Raw genomic sequence first — 22,210 nt, 5'->3', positions numbered from 1 at the left:
CTAGGTGGGGCTACCTTTGAAGGTGACCCGGAAACTGCAATTAATCCAGAATGCAGCAGCTAGATTGGTGACTGGGAGTGGCCGCCAGGACCACATAACACCGGTCCTGAGAGATCTGCATTGGCTCCCAGTACGTTTCCGAGCACAATTCAAAGTGTTGGTGCTGACCTTTAAAGCCCTAAACGGCCTCGGTCCTGTATACCTGAAGGAGCGTCTATACCCCCATCGTTCAGCCCGGACACTGAGTTCCAGCGCCAAGGGCCTTCTGGCGGTTCCCTCATTGCGAGAAGTGAGGTTACAGGGAACCAGGCAGAGGGCTTTCTCGGTAGTGGCGCCCACCCTGTGGAACACCCTCCCTTCAGATGTGAAGGAAATAAGCAGCTATCCTATCTTTAAAAGACATCTGAAGACTGCCCTGTTCAGGGAAGTTTTTAATATTTAATGCTGTACTCTTTTTAACATTTGATTGGGAGTTGCCCAGAGTGGCTGGGGAAACTCAGCCAGATGGGCGGGGTATAAATAATAAATTATTATTATGTATAAGTTTGCTCCCTTGCACAAATATCACCTCACTAACACACCCACACCTCAGTCAATCTACACGTATGCACATTCAGCCACACTTCAACCACACATATGCTCAGAAAGAAAAACACTCCCTCTCTCTCAACAATTATCAGACATAATAATTCCTTGGAAATGTAGCCAGAAAGACCATCCTACAACACTGGGAGCCTAAGACTATGAGGCAAAAAACAAATGTCACCTAGGATTCTTACCAACCCCAAGAGAAACCTTGCGCTGACTCCACCCATCCAGGCTGAGCATCACTGAGCCTTACCTGAGCATCAAACAAGGTATTCCGGAGCCCTGGCTTGTTCCCAAATCATCAGTTAATCTTTGGTCCAGATTTCTGGCTTCCTTGTTGTCTTCTGTCCTGGTTTGTCCTTTGGTCCTAACCTCCTCTCTATTCCTGACTCCTTTTGTTTTCTTAGTCCGTCTGTTCTGGTTTATGGCTTGTCCTTGGCTCCTAGTGCTTGGCTCACCCTAGATTGCTGTCCATGACCCACTCCTGACAGGTGGAATGAAGTGAAAGTCTCCCTCTCCCACCTTGTCAGACATAATGGGTCTTTTTAGTTAATCAATTGACACTAAATTAAAAATATATTTTTTTTCCAAAATACATGAAATACATAAGCTGTGGAAGCTGGAAAGGCATTCTGTTTCTCCTCTTAGCTGTATTGTGTTAAATTAGTTATATATATCAATATCTATATCAATATCTTAATTATATATATATATATATATATATATATATATATATATATATACCTTTCTTCCATTTTATTCTTTTATATATACCTTTCTTCCATTTTATTCTTTTATTATTACCATTCTCCATCAATGAAGGATGAAAGAAAATGCATGGAAAATCATTCACAGAGGTGTGGGGTTTTGGTTGCACTTACCTTACTTTTGAGGTGGCTTTTTGAGTGTCCTTTTATTATACAAATCATCATCCTGTTGCATTTTGGGGTTGAAATGAGTTTCCATTCTGTCGTCAGCGGGCTTTCCTATGTGACTGATAGATTTTTTTTCATGAATCCCCCCCCCCCTGTACTTTTGAAGGTATATGTGCAGAAATATTTTTAAAGATAAAAGTCTCAAGCACTTAATAGCTGGGCTCCTTGCTTCCCATCCTTCTGTTAAAGCCCAGAAGATATCAGGAGGCAACTCCTTCTGTGGCCTTCGTAAAAGGTTGTCGAATGTCTGCAGCCAGGGAGGCTGATGGAATGTTTAGAGGAAAGCATCAAGCAGCTGCCAACTTGGGCTCCTTGCAGTCTTAAGGTGAGCTCGACCCCACACCCACTGCATTTGTGAAGAAATCCAAGAGCACTTTGCAAACGAGGGAGAAATTTGGAAGCTTCTTTGACAGGCAAATAAAATTTTGGAAAATTGGTGGATAGGTTTTGGCACAACCTTAAACAGAAGCATCTTGAATTTCATAAATATCTGAGTTTTTTATGCTAGCATATTCAGGATGAAGGAGGACAAAGATGATGACGTGTATCCTGGAAAGTCCATATCAGTTGTTGCAAACCCATCAAGCAACTTTACGAACAGCAGATGGGGTTGCTTTCTTCATGCCCTGGGAGGCAGCAAAAAAACTGATGGAACTTCAGTGGAAAAAAGAAGATTCCACCTAAACATTAGGAAGAACTTCCTGACAGTAAGAGCTGTTCGACAGTGGAATTTGCTGCCAAGGAGTGTGGTGGAGTCTCCTTCTTTGGAGGTCTTTAAGCAGAGGCTTGACAACCATATGTCAGGAGTGCTCTGATGGTGTTTCCTGCTTGGCAGGGGGTTGGACTCGATGGCCCTTGTGGTCTCTTCCAACTCTATGATTCTATGATTCTATGATTCTTAATATCTGAAGGATGGCTCTTCTTATCGTTTCATTTCAGCTAGATGTAACCGGACATCAAATACTGAAAAAAGAAGAATGTTGAGAAACCACTGCTTTATAAAATGTTTTATATAGGCTACTTACAAGGTCACCTTAAGTTTTACTACTCGTCTGCTGAGATTTCCTACACTGTCAAGATAGTGTTGCCACTGCCTCTCCAAAGCATATTTCCACAGTATGCTTCCTGGGACTATTCATGCCAGCAATCACTGTGTTTAATATTGATGCTGATTTCATCTCTTCATTTTTATTAGTTTGTGCTAGTCTTAATTAGCAATCTTCAATCTCTGTCAAGGTAAGCAATTTGATATAACTTAATAAAGCAAACGGTTCAGCTGGGAAAAGATCAAAATTTATTCTGTTTGAATGTTGCCTAAAAGTATGTATTGCTCCATTCTGTTCTTAGTTGCACGAGTGGAAGGGCACTGCAGTCATTATGGGTAGACAGAATGACTTTATCATATAGCAATGGTGTACACTAGTCATTCTGAATGTCCAAATCTTTATCTTGCTTGCAAACATGCATTGTGTGTGGGGTGTGTGTGTGTGTGTTTGTGTGTGTGTCATGGTTTCCATACCAGCTAGGTTGAAATGTCTGTTTAAGATGCACAATATTTATTTTATATGTTCTCATGATGAAGTTTACTTACCATGACAGATAGTCCTACAAATATTTGAAGCAATATAGACTACAAATATTTGAAGCAATATAGACTGATTAGTTAATAAAGTCAGTTCATAATGCACAATATATATTACATATTTATTCTGTAACAAGTTTTTGCACCTGGATAGATTGCCATACAAATATTTGAAGATATATAGACTAATTAATTCATAAGAATGCAACAGAGTTAAGAATGAGTTAAACAGAGTTAAAAATGTGTACATTGAGGCAAGCAAAGTATGAGATGAAAACCACAACATGTTAAGGCAATTAGCAATTAACACTGTGAGTTTGGAAGCACCGATAAAGAGATAAAACCACAGATCATACAGCCTTGCAGTTCAGCCCAATGGAGTTACTGAAGGCTCATTGATTGTGATATTATACTAAGAGAACTATTAGATTTTTCATGCTCTGTGAAAATGGTTGAAAGGCAAGTGGCTCACATTGAAAAGTCTGATCAATCCTTCAGAGAAAAAAGATCAATATGCAACAGACTCAAATAGAGCATAAGATAAGAAAATGTAGAACCTGGATAAGACGGAGGCTGAGTCAGTCCTCAAACAAAGCTCCAGCTTCTTCTGTCATGGCAGCTACAATTGCCATAAAAAGTCACATCCTGCAAAAGGCAAAAACTACACTTTAATGAAAAATCATCTTGCTGAAGTATGCAGGCTGAAACAAAGGCTGCAGAGTGTGGTGGGAGTTAACCAAATAAGTGCCGAGTTAACCAAATAAGCCCAAAACTGAGCAGCCAAAATGTTTGTGTCTACTGTAAAAATAAAATAGAATAAAGTGAAATAATAAAATAAAATAAAATCTAGCATTGAGCTGAACACATTTTGAGAATCTTTTCCTTAAAAACAAAACAAGGAGGTGGGATGCAATTCAGGAATAAGAAAAAAAGATCCATTGCATCCTGCTCATCCCAGTGGACCATGCCATAGGATTGCCCCATGAATTCTACTGTTGTGATTGGTTGAAAGAAAGGCAAAAAATTTCCAACATAATGTCTTGAGAGAGAAAGAGCATAGAAGCAGAGCTGTCTCTTTAGTTATGGATAACCTCAACTACTTTAAAAAGCAGAAGTGAGCTACAGACACCTACTGGAGATACTACTTTATCCGATTGCTCAAGTAGAACCCAATATGTGTGCCTCTGAAGAGACAGAAAGATGTCCAGGTACAGGCAGGGCATGAGAACATCCCATCTGAAAATACTGTGGTGGCTACCAGGAAAAGCTGGATATAGGGTGTTACATAGTTCTGAAATGTATAATCCCATATAATACAGAAAATCACCAACAGGCACAGCCCACCACTGTCCTTATTGCTTTCCTTCAGCACCATGTAATGGTGCATGGGTTTCAACTGCATATTGTAAGCTGCCCTGTGATCTTTGGCTGAAGGGTGGTATAGAAAGTTTAATAATAATAATAATAATAATAATAATAATAATTGCTGCATAAAGACTGTAAATAGACTTTGTCTCGCTCCAAAGAGACATCCATGTGTAGAAGTAAAAAGGACCAGGAAGGAGCAAAGCAGTTGCAAGCTCCTCTCCTGGATCTCATGCATCTGTGGGGTTCTGGCAAGCCATAGTTTGGTTTACCGTGACATGGAAATGAGGCAATTGTATTTTATGTAGTTCTCAAGAAGAAATTGCTCAACAGCAGAACTTCAGTGATAGGGAAAAAAAATAAAAGCATCATTCAATGAGAGAAAATGTGAATTGATAAAGATGATTTTTTTAGAATTGTATGGATATATGCTTTCTAAAAACAGGGTCTTAACAGATCCAATGAATATAACGAGCTGTTCAAACAGCAAATGCACCAAGAAGTGTATGCAAGATTAGAAGCCTACTGAGACTAATCAACTGTGTCTCAAAATTCAAATGGGGAAAAATACTTTTGCAATCTCAAACATATTCAAAGCAGACAATGGCCTGCTTTTCAAGCATTGGAATTTGCAAAGTGAGAGAATCATGCTGGACTTTCTCACAGGAAAAGCAAGAGGAACCATAAGAATCACTGAGGAAAAAAAGAGCTTAGTAATGGAGAGTGGTGGGGGAACCTGGAGGCAAGAAATATTTGCATGTAGCAACAGTCCGACTGCAGAGCACAAGTGGTCAATAGAAACAGTCCTATCTCATTACCAAGGTAGTCTCCTGCAAGTCAAGATTGTTCTGACTTCAGAGAAACAAATGGCAAAATGAAATTTTAAAATAAAACTATGACGTTAGAAAGTACAATGCAAAGCAGTTTATCAGGAGGAAATAAGGAGACTTGGTGCTAGTGGGGAAAAAAGAAAACTACTCTCTTTAATGCATTTAAATGAAAATAATAGAAACTAAAGGATTGTGTGCTCCTAGCACAATGTAGATGAACCAAACTCTATGTTAACAATGTTTGGAATGGGTGTCTGGATATAACTATTTTTATTTTTAGTTTGGGTGGGGTTCCTATAAAAGGCATCAGCCAATGTTTAACATATTTGATGACTGGGTATTTCACACATACACAAAACAAATATTGTGGCACATTTTTGAAAATGTGGTTACAAAGCTCATGTCGCTTCACAGTAATTGCCATGAATTATACAGTGAAGGTCCTGAAAGATGCCTTGTGCGATGCTGCTTCTTTTGTGCAATGACTGACTGCAGATGATTGCATGCTTGCAAATATATGTACAGACAAAGATACACTGGAATCTTCAAATATTCATTAGCACTACATAATTGACAAATTTGCTTCACAAACTGCAGTGCATTAATAATGTGGTGTTTTGCAGACATTTTTGATACAAGTCACGATTGCAAGACAAACTCACATTAAAAAATTCTATCAGAAGAGCTCACCTGCCCTCCAAGGTGGCATAAAACCTCTTCTGTATTTACCCAAATGTATGTAATGCTTTGCATCTATCTAAATATATTAGATGAGTAAGAGTTTTCTTTCTTGGGCTTATTCTGTGGTGCTTTGTTTCAAAGGCTGGTAGTTTGCTTAGAAATTCAACAGTTCACTCTTGTTTCCCCAAGTCTGGGCTTTTCCTCTGGCTTCCTGTATACCAGAGTTTAGGGTGGTGGAGAAGAAGTTGATGGGTAGCCATTCAAGAACCTAGAATGGTTACATGAGAACCCTTGACAGGGCACCTAGCAAATTCAGCAAATGGTATGCAAATTATGTCACTATATAAGAAAGGTCTCAAAATTATAGTAAATATTCAATTTTAAGAATAGAGGCTCACAGAGATTAATTGATTTAATAGTGGTAGCACAAGCCTTTCTCAGTGATGGAATGGGAATTAGATGAATACAACAAACACAATGCTCTCCTTCATGATACTCACTCCTCTTCCTGTGATTAGCATGCCCTCTATAAAGACATATCTAAAAATAATACAGAAACACTGGAGGGGGAGTAAAGCAATGATTTCTGTAGCTTTACAACACACTTGACTGAATAGTTTTTATACAACAGCTTTGCAATAGTTCTGCTGAATATACACCCCCATATACTTCAAGTATTAAACAAAATCCTTTTGACATCTTCCTCACCTTTTCTCTAAACTAAAATGCTGCTCATGCTGTAACCTTTCCTCACAGAAGGGCCTCTCCATCCCACTGAGCAGTTTGGCGGCCCTTTTCTGAACCCTTTCCAACTCTACAACAGCCCTTTGGAGCTGAGGTGATCAGGAATGTATACAGCATTCCAAGTGCAGTTGCCCCATAGTTTTGTATAACGCCATTATGGTAGTGGCAGTTTTATTTTCAGTTGCTTTCCTGATGATCCCGAGCATGCTATCTATGTTCCTTTTTCACAGATGCCACACACGGCATTGGCATATTCATCAAGCTGTTCACTATGACTCCAATGTCTTGTTCCTGATCAGGTACCACCAGTTCAGACCCCACGAGTGTGTGGGGGAAATAATTTTTTGTTGCCCTGACATGCAACACTTTTTTTTTTTTACATTGAATTGCCTTTGTCATTTTACTGCCCATTCACTCAGCCTGGAGAGATCCATTTTATCTTCAGAACAACCCTGTGAGGTAGGTTAAGCTGAGAGACTGTGACTGGCGGAAGGTCATCCTGCGAGCTTCACAGCTAAGTGGGAATGCAAACCCTTGCTTTAGCAGAGTTTAGTCCAACACTCTAGCCACTACACCACACTGCTCTCTCGCTTTAGCAAGGCTTGTTTTTCTATATGCTTATTTTATCTTTAACAATACTTTCTACCAGTTTCCCCAGCACAGATGTTAAGCTAACTGGACTGTAATTTCCAGAATCTTCCTTGAATCCCTTTTTAAAAATCAGTGTTTCATTAGCCGCTTTGCAGTCATTGGATCTGAGGGATGTTCTGAGTGCTAAGCTACATATTTTTGGTTAGAAGACCAGCAATTTCACACTTCTGTTCTCTTGGGTGGGTGCTATGCTGATCCAGCAATTTGACAGTTTTTGTTTTGTCTATTAGGCCGGCCTTGAACTGCATCTCTTCTCACAGCTTTCTGTTTTGACTCCTCAGACTCGCTTCCTTCAAAAGTGAGTTCATACACTGTGATATGCCCTATAATATCTTCTCCTGTGAAGACAGACGTAAATAATTCTGACCTCAGTTTACAGGTGTTGTCAAGCAGAACTTGTGGGTGAGACGCCTGAACCTTGCTAGGATGTGGCATTTCATGTGGCAGGTGGACATGGCACACACAAGGATGCACAGAAGTTGGAAAAACCACCCCGGCCTCTGGGCAATTTACTTATCCCTGAAAGCAAATGCATGGCCATTCTGGTCAGTTTCAGCTCTTCTTCCGTTGGAAAGAAACTCCTTACTTTTATAAGGTCATATACATGGCAGTTATTTTCACAGCTCTTCTGCTGTGTGGGAATAGATGCCCCCCCCCCCCTTTAGACTTCTGAATAAGTTTTGGGTTCATAAATACTTCCACAATCTTTTATGCACTGAAATGAAAGGGAGGTTTGCCACTGAATTAATATCAGCAGGAGAAAGCCATTAAATGAGCTCTCCTTTGCTTTACTTGATGCTTTTGAAACAAACCGAAAGCCCTGATCTTGTTCTCTGTTGGAAATGACAATATCGCACCGTTAAAGCTATGATTTTTCTCCTGTATTGATTCAAATAAATAGTAAAAAATTGTCAAGGACTGCAGGAATACAAATCTGAACACATGCATGCAAGAATTTAAGGGTGAAAAACTCAATGGAACACTTATAAAATCTGGACTTGGAAATTCAGGTGTCTTTAGAAATGAACTGCAGGAAACTTGAGCTTTCTGAAAAATGTCTTCTTGTAATCTGGTCTGCAACAATGGTGCCAATGACTTATTGCTAGTGATGCTGACTAGCTAGGACAGCATTATGTGCTCTCCTCTGGAAGCTTGTTTTGTGCAGCTATTATGGCTGCAGTTCAAAGCACGCTTATGTGAGAGCAAGTTCCATGATAGTAGACAAGACTCCCCTTTGAGTAAACATACACAGGATAACAAACTCCTTTAGTTAAGAATATAAAATATACAACCTCTGGCTTGACTTTTGTTGGTCAGATGTTTGTTTGTTTGTTAAAAGTATTTATATATTGCCATATAATAAAATATCAGTGTGGTGTCCAGTGTTAAACCATAGGTCACCATTAAAATAGATATAAAATACCGATAGTCTTTAAGGTGGTTAGCTAATGAAAAATAAGAATGAAATGTTACCCTTCTCATGTCTAGACTTGGCTCAGAAGCACCTACTTGTGGCTGCTGCCTTCTTTCTTTGCTTCAGGTAGGATCCTACTTTAAAAAAAATCTGGTGATAACTTGTAAAGGAGTGGCATTATATATGGTGGCAATAATAATGACTGCATGAAGAGTTTCCCTCTAGGCAAAGAAACATGGGAGAAAAGCAATCATAAATCCAATGGGGAAGGAAACAGATGCTCTTCCATGCAAGTCGACCAAATGCCTCCTTCCCTCCCTCTCTCTTTTGGCCACGTTGCCACAGAACAACAGTCTCTGAAGGCTATCAGTACAATCAATTTAGCAAAATCAATTTACTAAAGGAAAGGAGGAGACTTCGGAACATATCCTACCCCACTTTGAGAATCACAGGATGGTAATAATTGATACCCTACTGATCTAAAGTGTATGAAACAGAATAGGTATTGTTCCATCAATTACTTGACCCATACTGAAAAGACAACATGAAAGTCTGAGTTCTTCTTCCTTGATCATTACAAAAAGTCCTTGCAGCTTACTCAGGAACACCTTGTGTATCTCTGCCTTCAGCTGCTGCTGCTTTCGGAACAAGTCAATACTGATAACATGCATCCCGGAGGAAATAGGGCTTAATTTCTCCCCCCGTTTAGCTTTTTCAAAGTCAGAGTATAAGACAATGAAATATATATGGCAGAAAGAGAAACTTTCTGTGCTGTTTTTAGACTTTACCCCACAATTTGATAATCATTCAAAATCAAGAATGGGCGGGTTATAAATAAATTATTATTATGTTGTTGTTGTTTGTGTTTATACACACACAGGGAGGAAAAGAGGGGAGGATGCCATTCTGTATCAATTCTATTTAATTCCTCACATTTTTAGGCCACTCTTCCTCCAGAGAGCTCAGGGCAATGTACAAAGCTCCCCACCTACCACACATCATATTCCCAAATAGAGATGGCAGAGAAATTCAGTTTAACTTGCGTTTCAAGGTAAGGTAATCTATTTAGAAATTTCCATAACAATAAAGAGCCCCAAATACAGGCACCCTTCCCATATGATACTTCTTGGCCAGCTGGACTGCCTGGGCCACCACAAGGTTCCTTGGGTGTTCTGTTCCCACTTGAGTTTCTCCACCCCATGCTGGGCGCTACAATGAGGCGGAGAGAAGGCATCGTCTCCGGTAACTGTCTGGGTCAGCTTCCTATTCCTGGCAGGGATGAGGGTGGGGAGAGAGATTTGATTCAGTTCTCATGTAAAGGCAAAAGTAGCTAATTCACACTATCCAGTACCACAAGCAAACTAAAGCACTGTTTTCTTTGAAACCTACACTTTCCCATTTTTTTCAGTGCAGTTTTTATACTTTACTTCAGTGGTTTTTTTCTGGGGAGACACAGGGGGATGCATAACCCCCTAAACATTTTGTGAGTCTTTGTACTTTTGTCCATTTACTGTATTTATTTTTTCCAATTTGAAGTATAAAATGGTGGTTTTCTTGAGTCAAAATGAGAGTACCCCTAAACATTTTTTTAAAGAAAACAGCACTGCTTTACTCTGTACTTCAGTAAAGTATGCATAAACATATAAGTATTAGTGAAAATAGCATAGACAAATGAACAGTAGTTTGGAAAATCACTATGCAAATATGTTTATATTGGGCAAAATTGCATAGAAGCACATATATTAGGCTAAAATGCCCAAGCCTACAGAGACCTGTGTCCAGTAGCACACCCTTCCATTCCTTTCTTTGTGGCTCATTTTTTTCATCTGTTAAATCATAACACTTTGTGATAGATATGCCTATATCTCTACCTACCTATTTACACGCAAAGTAATTTCATACTTGCCTTTTCCCAGACAAACCTATAAGGACACTTTTCCAATAAGATGAAGAGAACTTTATTGCCTCGAGTGCTGCACTTGATAGCTAACAGAGCACAACCAAGGAAGCCCAATGGGACCCTTAACACTGAAGGTTTGAACAAGTGACGGATCTCATGATACCGTATTCCCTCTAGCTGTTGAAACTGCCTTCTACAATAGTTTAAAAGGCTATTTTGTAGTGCTCCAAGCTTTAATTGGTTTGAAATTGGTCTCCACTGACTAATCAACTAAAGCTTTAGTTGATTAATTTAGTGGGAGCAATTCTTACTGGGGAAGTTTTGGCTGGCAGGCGTGAGAGCTAAGGCCACACCTTCTTTTAAAGACAGTTTGGCTTTGCTGTATTGGTGGAGGGGAAGAAAATGTTAAATATGGCTTTTTATTAATTGCTAGATCATGTATAGTATATTGTTGTTTTCTGATTAATATCACCTCATTTTTAATTGAAGACGCAAATTAGCTGTTTCAATGGAGGTGTAGAAATTTTCCTCCAATAAGGCAAGGATATTAATCTTTCTTTCCTAACTATTAATCTTTTTTTCCAGGCTTCTTTGGGTGCTTTTTCCAGCTGCTGCTGTGTTGGCACCTGGTCCCCCCCCCCCCCGCCTGCATTACACACATGGGGCCCTGATGAGTAAGGATGAAAAAGTCTTGTTTACATGTGTAGTATGCATGATGTCAGATGCGTGATGGACTGTAGCAGTTTTATACTCATTTAACCACACCTCTGGCACCTATGGGCCTGGGATGACTGTGCATGCAAATGTACAGGTGTAGGAGCTCATCCCAGGATTCCCCTTCATGCAGGGAGCCCTCCACACATACCTATGCATTCATAGAGGCTCCCTTCACACTGAACATGCAACCACCAGGCTATGAGGCTGGTGCACACACTGGCCTGCAGGCTAGTGAACGTCCTTCCCCTGCATTCGGTATCCATGCATACACAACACACCCAATGGGCTACGGCAAGTGTAATGAAGGCATCACAACTTTACACCACTAAAAAGATTTCACTACATGCTGATGTCACTGAGGACAAATTAGAACAACTATGTACAAGGAGCTGGTGTCGAGCAGGCCAGTGTGAGTTAAGCTAGTGTAAAGTTACACCAGATCCAAACCCCATTCAGCCTCCCAGCCATCTAGCTCCATGTTATCTATACTAACCAGAGTGACTTCCCAGATTTTCAGAATTTCTTTGTTCCTGGCTGGAGATGTCAGGGTTGGAAATGGGAGAGTATTCCACAAATGGGGAGCCGCCACAGGCAAGGCCTGTTCCCATGTTGCCTCCCTGCGGGCTTCTCATGGACAAGGCACATGGAGAAGGGTCTGAGATGATGATCTGGGTGCAGCTTAGTTCATATGGGGAGTGTCACAGACTAGTTTGACACAGAGGAATGGTGGGAGGAACCAGCTGGTAAACCCTTCCAGGGAAGAAAGCTCAGAGCCTGGGGGTGGGGTGGGTTGATGATGCAAGAGAAAAGGGAGAAGTCTGGGAGGAGGAGGTGTCAGAAACTGGAGAGGTAACAGGGCTTGGTGAGCTGGAAGAGTCTGTGGCAGAGAGAAGTCCAGAATCAGAGGCAGAGGCTGAAGAAGCAAGTCAGCAGGAGTAGGGAGGCCCAGAGGCAGCGATGAGTCAGGCTGGTGCAGAACCACAGGTGTCTCCTTTCCTGATATTACAAGACCCAACCCCCTCCCACCCTGGTCTCCCAGAACCAGAAGAGGCATGAAGGAGAGGCTGCCTTTACATGGGTGAAGTCTCCAATTGCTTAGAAAAAGCCCCAAAGAGGAGAGAACTTAGATGGCTGTGGGGAGGGAGGGACTTTCAGTCTTGGCGACTGACTCATGGCACAAGACCTACCAGAGATGAGCTGCTGTGCTAATTAGGGCTGACACTCTGCCAAGTCTGTGCCAATCATGTTCTTTCTAATAAAGAGTTAACTCCAACATGAATGCTGGCTCGCTCCCAACAGAGAGAGGCAGTCCTTGAGGTATTGCAGCCCTGAGTCGTTTAAGGTATTCCAGGTCAAAGCCAAGACTTCAAAGAAGCCCAGAAACTAATTGGCAGCCTGTGCAGTTGGGCCAGGATTGGTGTAAGATGCCCAAATTGTCTTGCTCTGGTGAGCAGCCCGGCTGCCAAATGCTGCACCAGCTGAGGTTTCAGAGGCAGCCCCACATGTAACACATTGCAGTAATCTAACATAGAGCCTTCTAGAGCACAGACAACAGAATTTAAGCTATCCCTGTCCAGATAGGGGCACAACTGGACCACCAGCCAAAGCGGATGGAAGGCACTTCACACCATCGAGGAGACCTGAGTTTCAAGCAACAGCAATGGATCCGGAAGCACCCCAAGCTGCATCCCCACTGCTTCAGAGGGAGTGTGACCCCATCAAGACTGTCCCTGTTTTCTAAGGAAATGTGGAGGGTATGCAAGAGCAGACAACCTCCCACCCATACAGCCCACTAACAGTGCTGGAGTGTTATCTGGATTGAACTTCAGTTGGTTGGCTCTCATCCAGTCCATTACCGAGGCAAGACAATGGTCCAGCACATCCACTGCCCCACCTGTAAATGTAAAGGAGAATTAGAGCTGGGTGTTATCAGGTAGATGTTAAGCAGTGTGGGGGATAAATTTAAGCCCACATTGAAGGCTTCATGGGGCCAAAGAGCACCCCTCAAGCATCACCCTCTGGAAACCACCATCCAATTGGACTGGAACCACCACAAAGTGGTGCCACCCAACCCCAACTTGGACAGCTGCTCCAGAGCATATGCATAAGGTCATGCGCTCTATCTTCTGTTAGATCTCAGGAAGCAGGGCTGGGAAATCACTGCAAGGCAGCATCAACAGCATTGGAGCTACGTTGGGATTGCAATCAGGTGCCGGGGCTGACACTATAGCTCACTGGAAATCTCATGCTTTGCAAGCAGGAGATCCCAAGTCGCTTGCAACTCCAATGAAAGCACATCACAGGCAGCACAGAGCCGAGACCAGGGAGAGCTGATGCCTGTCAGAAGAGACCAAACTATTATAAAACAATTTTGTCTGCTCTGGTACATCTTATCTTCATTTCCATGTGGCTTGCGTAGGAGAACATTCCCATGGATTGTGCCTACAGAGAGATGTTGGTTGCCCCTCTGCCACCTTTAATGGTGCCCCAAATATGCTGTCAGCGGCAGTTGTTTGCTGCATGGTAAGGCTGGCTTTTCGTTTATTTCCTTGCTACCTGTCCTTCTCTCTTATTATGCCTATTGCAGTTTCTTGGCATGTGATCGTGTGAAATGCCCTTAAGCTATGAATCCTGCTTTGTATATCCGGTGAGAATATATTATTTTGTAGATTCATTGTGGAAATAATCAACTCCGCAGCACACAATGTGACAATAGACTTTGTTGCTTGCAGTGAATTGCAAAATGTTGATGATATTGTTACCGACATACCTGTCTTAAGCTGCTGTAGCCTTTCATTCTCTACCTAGTTTGTTCGCTATGCCAGGCTTTGTTTTTCTGACAATGCAACTGAAAACCTTGTTTCTGGCATAAACAATAAAACATTTGAATAAGATTTTTTTGAAAAAAACCGCATGCATATATTAGTCATTAAACATTGCACTTGCATCATCTAACAAATGCAGCAGCTGAAAATGTAAAACAAACAAGCTGGCTGTAGAAGAGACCATGCGGTCTCTATGTGTGTTCTTTGTGGATTATGAAAGAATCCCTCCATGTCCTGCCTATGGATATATTACTCCCAATGAAACAGTCAGAGAAAGAATATCTACATGTACTCTGATAGATGGAGGAGGAAGGACTTGAAAAAAGAGCAGCACTCAAAGCCAATACAGCCGCAAAGGATGAGATTTGACCTGAGGAATCAACATCACTGTCTACTACACAACAGGATAGAACTGACTTGCAAACAACAATCAAGTACATTGAGACTGAAATCCTTTATGCCCTTAAGCAAAGAGTGTGTTCAATTGGGCTGACTAGATGAGTAGATGATTGAACTGTTAGTAAATTAATTGATTTAGCCGATGCTAGTCAAGGATGGGTTCCTGTGCTGGTACCGGAGGTCCTTCATCCAGTTCCTATTATAATCTCAAGAGGATGGGGACAATCAAAAGTTCTGCTGCAGTGTTATCCAGCTGCCTTATCATTGATAGTCATGTTAGTCTCACAGAAGTTGAACATAGAACTGGTCAGACGGAATATTTTATTGGGATATCCGCTATGTTAAAAATGTTGTGAGTTTAATGTAACTGAGCAGGCAACCTCATGCAGTTCATGGATGGAACTTGGTTCTCTAAACCCAAAAATGCTGTCTTTTCTTCTCCTACCTAGGGATTAATGCCAAAGGGTCAGAAAGTTCTACAATAGTTGCAATTCACATTCTGCAGTTTATTGTGTATCTCTCAGCTGTGTAATCAGAGAAGCAATCAGAAGCAACCTCACGCCCCTGGTCACAAGGAATTTGCAAGAGTTCAGGCTTTTCTTTAATCTATGGAAACGGCTCAGAGCAAGAGCTTCGGACATGACATTGACATGCAGAAAGAGGGAACAAGTGGCTCTGGGGCTTCTTGCTCCACTCACAGCATCATGACATTCAAAGCTGTTCTAACAGTGTAATCCTGTAAGAGTCAGCTGAGAGGTAAGTCCCATTGAGTTTAATGGATCTTACTCCCAGGTAAATGGGTGCAGGGCTACAAACATAAAACACTCTGATTAGGGAATAGGCCCTTAAAGAAACTATGTATAAGATTATACTGTAAAACCCAAATGCCCCCCCCCAGTAATTTGTTTTTTTTTTTTAAATATTTTTATTTTTCCATATAAACACAATACAACAAACATAAACATACAAAAACAAAAACAAAACAAAAAACATGTATCATTTCATATCCTAATTTCATATCCTTTCTTCCCCGACTTCCTCATGCCTCCCCTTTCTGTATTCCAGATTCTTATCGATTGTTCAGCAAATCTTCCCTTATTTTAATTTAAATTTAGACTATTCTTCCTTATTTTCCTTGTCTTAACCATTGCTAATAGTAACCATTTACTTTCCAGTCCAACATCCATAACTGCATTGTGTGAATCCATAGCTGATCCTTCTCTTACTTCATTGTAATTTATTTTAAACATACACAGCTTCATCTGTTTTCTCTGCTGCTGCGTTTTATTTTACCCCATTCATATTGTTGGACAGTGCTATTATAAGGCACTGTTATAAGTTTCAAGGCTTCAGTCTGAGATCATTTTATACTACAACACTATCCCACAATCCTTAATATATGTTCCAAGATACACAGAGCGATAGTGTTGGCTGCACTATTATTTATGCTCCAACATCTAGTTGGTGAACTAAGCATAGTTTGTACTGTGTAAATATTGATTAAACGTAAGGTATGTCAACTGCTACTACTGAAGTAATTTAAAGTGTGTAGCTGCTGAAATACATCAGTGGCCAATCTGAACAGAAAATAGAAAGGGGCAGAATGATAAGCAAATGACCAGCCAGTATAATGTTCTTCTTACAATTAGGGTTAGCAGTTTAGTGGGTGCCACATCAGCAAAAAACCCCAAATAATTAATTGAGAGTCACATTAACAAAATAGTAATTCAATTTGCACTTGTACAAATGACTAACAGTCCAGTCCTATACATGTCTACTCAGAAGTAATATCCAGGTTAGTGGGTATAGGATTGCATCCTGCAGCTGCTTTCACTGATTAAATATTACAAGGAATAAATAATAATTAATTATTATAGAAGTTAATTTAAGCTTCTTCTAATGAAAGCTTATCACCAATGCATTAATTTCTGCTTTGCTTCTTCGGTGTTTCAGATTTCTGCTTGCGTTTGAAAAGTAGCAACATTTTATTTATTTATGTGAATATATGGGTTTATTTGGAACATTTAAGCCCATCTGAACTGAACTTGCTTCAGTTCTCATGGCTGTGTTTTTTTAAAAACAAACAAAGAAAGAAAATATATTATTTTTATGGTAGAGAATGGTGGTTCCTCATTTTCTGTAACTGATCTCCCTCTTTTGTAACTGCCTCCCTCTTTATGAGTACAAGGTTGTACCGAGCATAAGGGGGTGGGGGGGTTGATTCCATTTGCATTTTGATGAAAATTTGCATAATTTGTACTTTCCGAAACAACATGCAGACTGCAAAGCAGTGGTCCTGCAAAATTTGTAGCCCTCTGATTTTTGTGATATAGTTCTCCAACTGAAAAAAGTGTAAAAATGATTATATTAGAGGAAAGTGTGCATTAAAGTGCCTACATTATAGGGGTGTGCAAAAGATTTATCTGAACTGAACCACTCTGGACAGTTTCAGAGCAGGACTGGTGAGAGTAGCTGTAGCCGGGCAGAACCTTGAAATTCCAGTGGAAGGGCTTGGATGGCTGAATTTTTCTACTTCTAATTTAGAAATTCAGTATTCCTAGTATAGCAATTTATTATTCATTGCATGTATTCAGTTGTATAAGAAGCAAAATCTGAAGACAAAGTTCTTGACTAATCTCTGTTTCATTTTAAGATAAGTGACCATGTAAGCAACACCCAGTGACAGGGATCTCAGATATGCAAGGCTGGTGGTGCAGTATTGTCTCCCCTAGCAACCACCCAGGCTTCCTTACGAATGCTTGCTTCATACTTTGCAAGTCTTGATTTGGATAAATGGACAGTTTTTTATATTGTAATGATCAGTTGTAACAGAGAGGTCAGGGGCAAGGCAATAGTTCACCCACAGAATGGCCAGCTGTTTGGCAGGTCTACAGGGAAGCAAGGACAAGAGATGTAAGAACAATCAAATCATTGTGTCAGTGCCTGCTGTGAATAGATTATATGACAGAGTCTGACATGGATCAGGGGCATGAGTAAAATAAGATTCCCCCCACCCATAAAATGATAACATTTCAGAAAGTAGAGGGGACCCTGATTATTTTCTCCTGCATGTCAGCTGACTTGATTTGGCATCTAGATCTAGGAAAGCCTGACATAGTTTGTGAAAATGTGGAATGTACTCATTTTGAACCATGAGATAAAAGCTTTATAAGATCAATCAGAAACTCATTCTGCACTGCCAATTAAACATAATCAATCCATGCTGAAATGAATTTCTACAACGTTGTGTAATGGAAATGTGGAATACCTTTGTACTGCAAAGAGTTAGTGGCTCCTCTCATGCCCAGACCTGCTCTCTGGGGTCTGTGACATCTGCATGATGTCATCTTCATCAATATGCCATCCCAGCCCCCTTTTTTTTTATACTATTTTTATTTTTTCCATATAAACACAACATACATAAACATACAAAGACAAAAACAAAACAAAAAACATGTACCATTTCATATCCTAATTTCTTATACCTTTCTTCCCCGACTTCCTCATGCCTCCCTTTTCTGTATTCCAAATTCTTATCGATTGCTCAGCAAATCTTCCCTTATTTTAATTTAAATTTAGACTAGTCTTCCTTATTCTCCTTGTCTTAACCATAGCTAATAGTAACCATTTACTTTCCAGTCCAACATCATTCTAACTTTCATTAATTTTGTAATATTTCTTTAAATAGTCTTTGAATTTTTTCCATTCTTCTTGCGCTGCTTCTCTTCCCTGGTTTCGGATTCTGCTCGTCATTTCTGCCAAGCCCATGTAGTCTATCACCTTCATCTGCCATTCTTCCAGTGTGGGTAGCTCTTGCGTCTTCCAGTACTTCGCAATAAGTATTCTAGCTGCTGTTGTAGCATACATAAAGAAAGTTATATCCGTCTTTAACACCCCTTGGCCGACAATACCCAAGAGAAAGGCCTCTGGTTTCTTGGAGAAAGTATATTTAAATACCTTTTTAAGTTCATTATAGATCATTTCCCAGAATACCTTAATCTTCGGGCAAGTCCACCAAAGATGAAAAAATGTACCTTCAGTTTCTTTACATTTCCAACATTTATTGTCAGGCAAATGGTAAATCTTTGCAAGCTTGACTGGGGTTATGTACCACCTATATATCATTTTCATAATGTTTTCTCTTAAGGCATTACATGCCGTAAATTTCATCCCGGTGGTCCACAACTTTTCCCAATCAGCAAACAAAATATTATGACCAATGTCCTGAGCCCATTTAATCATGGCCGATTTAACCGTTTCATCTTGTGTATTCCATTTCAGCAGTAAATTGTACATTTTTGACAAATTCTTAGTACTGGGTTCTAACAGTTCTGTCTCCAATTTTGATTTTTCCACCTGGAAGCCAATTTTACTGTCCAGTTTAAACGCTTCATTTATTTGATGATAGTGCAACCAGTCTCTCACCTTCCCTTTTAATTTCTCAAAACTCTGTAATCTCAGTTTGTCCCCTTCCTTTTCCAAAATTTCCCAGTATCTCGGCCACCTGGACTCCATATTTAACTTTTTAACTGCCTTAGCTTCCATTGGCGACAGCCACCTTGGAGTTTTATTTTCCAGCAAGTCTTTATATCTAACCCAGACATTTAATAGTGCTTTTCTGACAATATGATTTTTGAAACTTTTATGTGCTTTAACCTTGTCATACCACAAATATGCTTGCCACCCAAAAATATTGTTAAAACCTTCCAAATCCAAAATGTCTGTGTTTTCAAGAAGCAGCCATTCTTTCAGCCAGCAGAAAGCTGCCGCTTCATAGTACAATTTAAAGTCTGGCAGGGCAAACCCCCCTCTTTCCTTTGAATCCGTTAATATCTTAAATTTAATTCTGGGCTTTTTGCCCTGCCAGACAAATTTAGATATGTCTTTTTGCCACTTCTTGAAACAATCCATTTTATCAATTATTTGCAATGCTTGGAACAAAAACAACATTCTTGGCAATACATTCATTTTTATAACTGCAATTCGGCCTAACAAGGAAAGCTTTAAATTGGACCAAATCTCCAAATCTTTTTTCACTTCTCTCCAAGTTTTTTCATAATTATCTTTAAACAAATTCACATTTTTAGCTGTCATATTTATACCCAAATATTTCACTTTTTTAACCACAGTCAACCCTGTCTCGTTCTGAAACCTTTCTTTTTCTATCTGTGTCAAATTTTTCTCCAAAACCTTTGTCTTAGACTTATTCAATTTAAATCCTGCCATTTGACCAAACTCTTGAATTATTTCCAAAACTCTTTTCGTGCTAGCTTCTGGCTCTTGCAATGTAAGTACTAAATCATCTGCAAATGCTCTCAGTTTATATTGTTTAGCTCCGACCTGAATCCCTTTAACCAACTGGTCCCTCCTAATCATATTAAGCAAAACCTCCAGGACCGATATAAAAAGTAGTGGGGAGATAGGGCACCCCTGACGTGTCCCTTTTTCAATCTTGAACTCTTCTGTAACCACATTATTTACAATTAGTTTCGCTTTCTGTTCAGAGTATATTGCACCTATACCATTCTCAAACCCTTGGCCTACCCCCATCCCCCGGAGGTTCTTCAACATAAAACTCCAAGAAATGTTATCAAAGGCTTTCTCGGCATCCACAAAAATCAAAACCGCCTTGGTATTTATATTCACTTCCAACTTTTCCAAAATGTCAATTATATTCCTTACATTGTCCGACAAATGCCTTTTCGGGAGAAAGCCCGCTTGGTCCCCATGAATCTCCTCCATCAAAACTCTTTTCAGTCTCTTTGCTAAAATATCAGCAAAGATTTTATAATCCACATTCAATAACGAGATGGGTCGGTAGTTTTTAAGTTGAGTCTTTTCAGTCTCTGTCTTTGGTATAAGTGTGATATAGGCCTCACTCCACGTATCAGGTGCCCTTTTCCCCTCCATAATCTCATTACAGACTTCCTTCAAAGGCTGTATCAGTCCTTCCTTCAAAACTTTATAATATTTGGAAGTCAGTCCATCCGGCCCGGGGGATTTGCCCAGCGTCATGCCTTGAATGGCATCTTCTATTTCTTGTGCTGATATCTCCTGATTCAAAATTGTTTTACTTTCCTGCGAAACCTTTTTCAGCCCATTTTTCTCGAGGAATTGTTGTATATCCATTTCATTCTGCGGCCCTTGTGTGTAGAGTTGTCTAAAGTAGTTCTGAAAACAGTTCCTGATTTCCGCTGGGTTGCTTATATTCTTTCCTTCCACCTCTATATTTGTCACCGTGTTGAGTTTTTGTCTCTTCTTTATTTGCCAAGCCAATAACTTACCACATTTGTCAGCAGATTCAAAGGTCTTTTGTCTCATTTGTTTAATTTTCCACTCTAATTCTTGATTCATCAGTTCCATATATTGTGTTTGATGAAATTTTATTTCTCTTAAAATCTCTTGGGATTTTGGCTTCGATCTTAATTGTTTTTCCCCTTCTTTTATCTTTTCCAAAATTCTCTCCTTCTTCTCATTTTGCTTTCTTTTCTTTAAAGTATTTTGCTGAATCAAAAACCCTCTCATCACGGCTTTGCTTGCGTCCCATACTATTCTTTTTTCTACTTTAGACCTTAAGTTGATTTCAAAGTAGTCTTTCAAAGTTTTTTGGGCCTTCTTGCAGATCTCCTCATCTCTGAATAAGGTGTCATTCATTCTCCATCTGAAGGAACCAGTTGTTGTTTGCCTCATCACCATCTTTACTGCATTATGGTCGGAGAAAGTTTTTGGGCAGATTTCTACTTTTTTTATGTTCGGCGCCATACTGCTAGTCACCCAAATTTGGTCAATCCTTGTCCATGTCATTTTGGCTTCAGAAAAGAAGGTTCCCTCTCTTTCTAATGGGTGTTTTGTTCTCCAAATATCAATCAAGTCCATATTGTCAGTCATTTCAAAAAAAGTCTTTGGTAGTCTTCCATCTTTTGTTATTACCTGTCTTTGTGCTTTGTCCATATTTGTTGAAACTACTCCATTCATATCTCCCATCAAAATTAAGTTGTAATCCATATGGTCCATCAAGATTTCATGCAACTTCTTAAAGAATTCAGCTTTCCCTTCATTTGGTGCGTAGATTCCCACTATCAAATACTTCTCTCCTTGGGATTGAATTTCAATTGCCAAATATCTTCCTTGATCATCTTTAAAAATTTGTTTCGGTTGCAACTTTTCTTTTGCATAGATCACCACTCCTCTCTTTTTTACTCTGTCTGAGGATATAAATTCCTGTCCCAGTCTTTTATTTATTAATAATTTTCTATGTGCTCTTGTCACATGAGTCTCTTGTAGACAAATCAAGTCCAATTGGTCTTTCTTTAAAGCATGAAATATATTTTTTCTCTTTCTGGGAATGTTCAAACCGTTACAATTCCAGGTTAGAAGTTGCAGAGCCATGATGGGATTATTTACTCCTTCCTCCTACAGCTCCCTGTTTTTGTTCCTCGTCTGTCGGTGGTACCGTGTCCGTGTCCAGTGACGGATGCCCTTGTCCTGGAAATGTCTCTTTCTGTAGGTCTTCTTCGTGTTCTCCCAGGAACTTGTCTTTATCACTCACAGTCTTTATTCTTCTCTTCTTCCCCTTGTA

Source organism: Podarcis filfolensis (assembly GCF_964270895.1).
Source record: "Podarcis filfolensis genome assembly, chromosome: 4".
Taxonomy (NCBI): Eukaryota; Metazoa; Chordata; class Lepidosauria; order Squamata; family Lacertidae; genus Podarcis; species Podarcis filfolensis.
The sequence above is the reverse complement of the archived record's forward strand: the minus strand, read 5'-3'. Positions refer to the sequence as shown.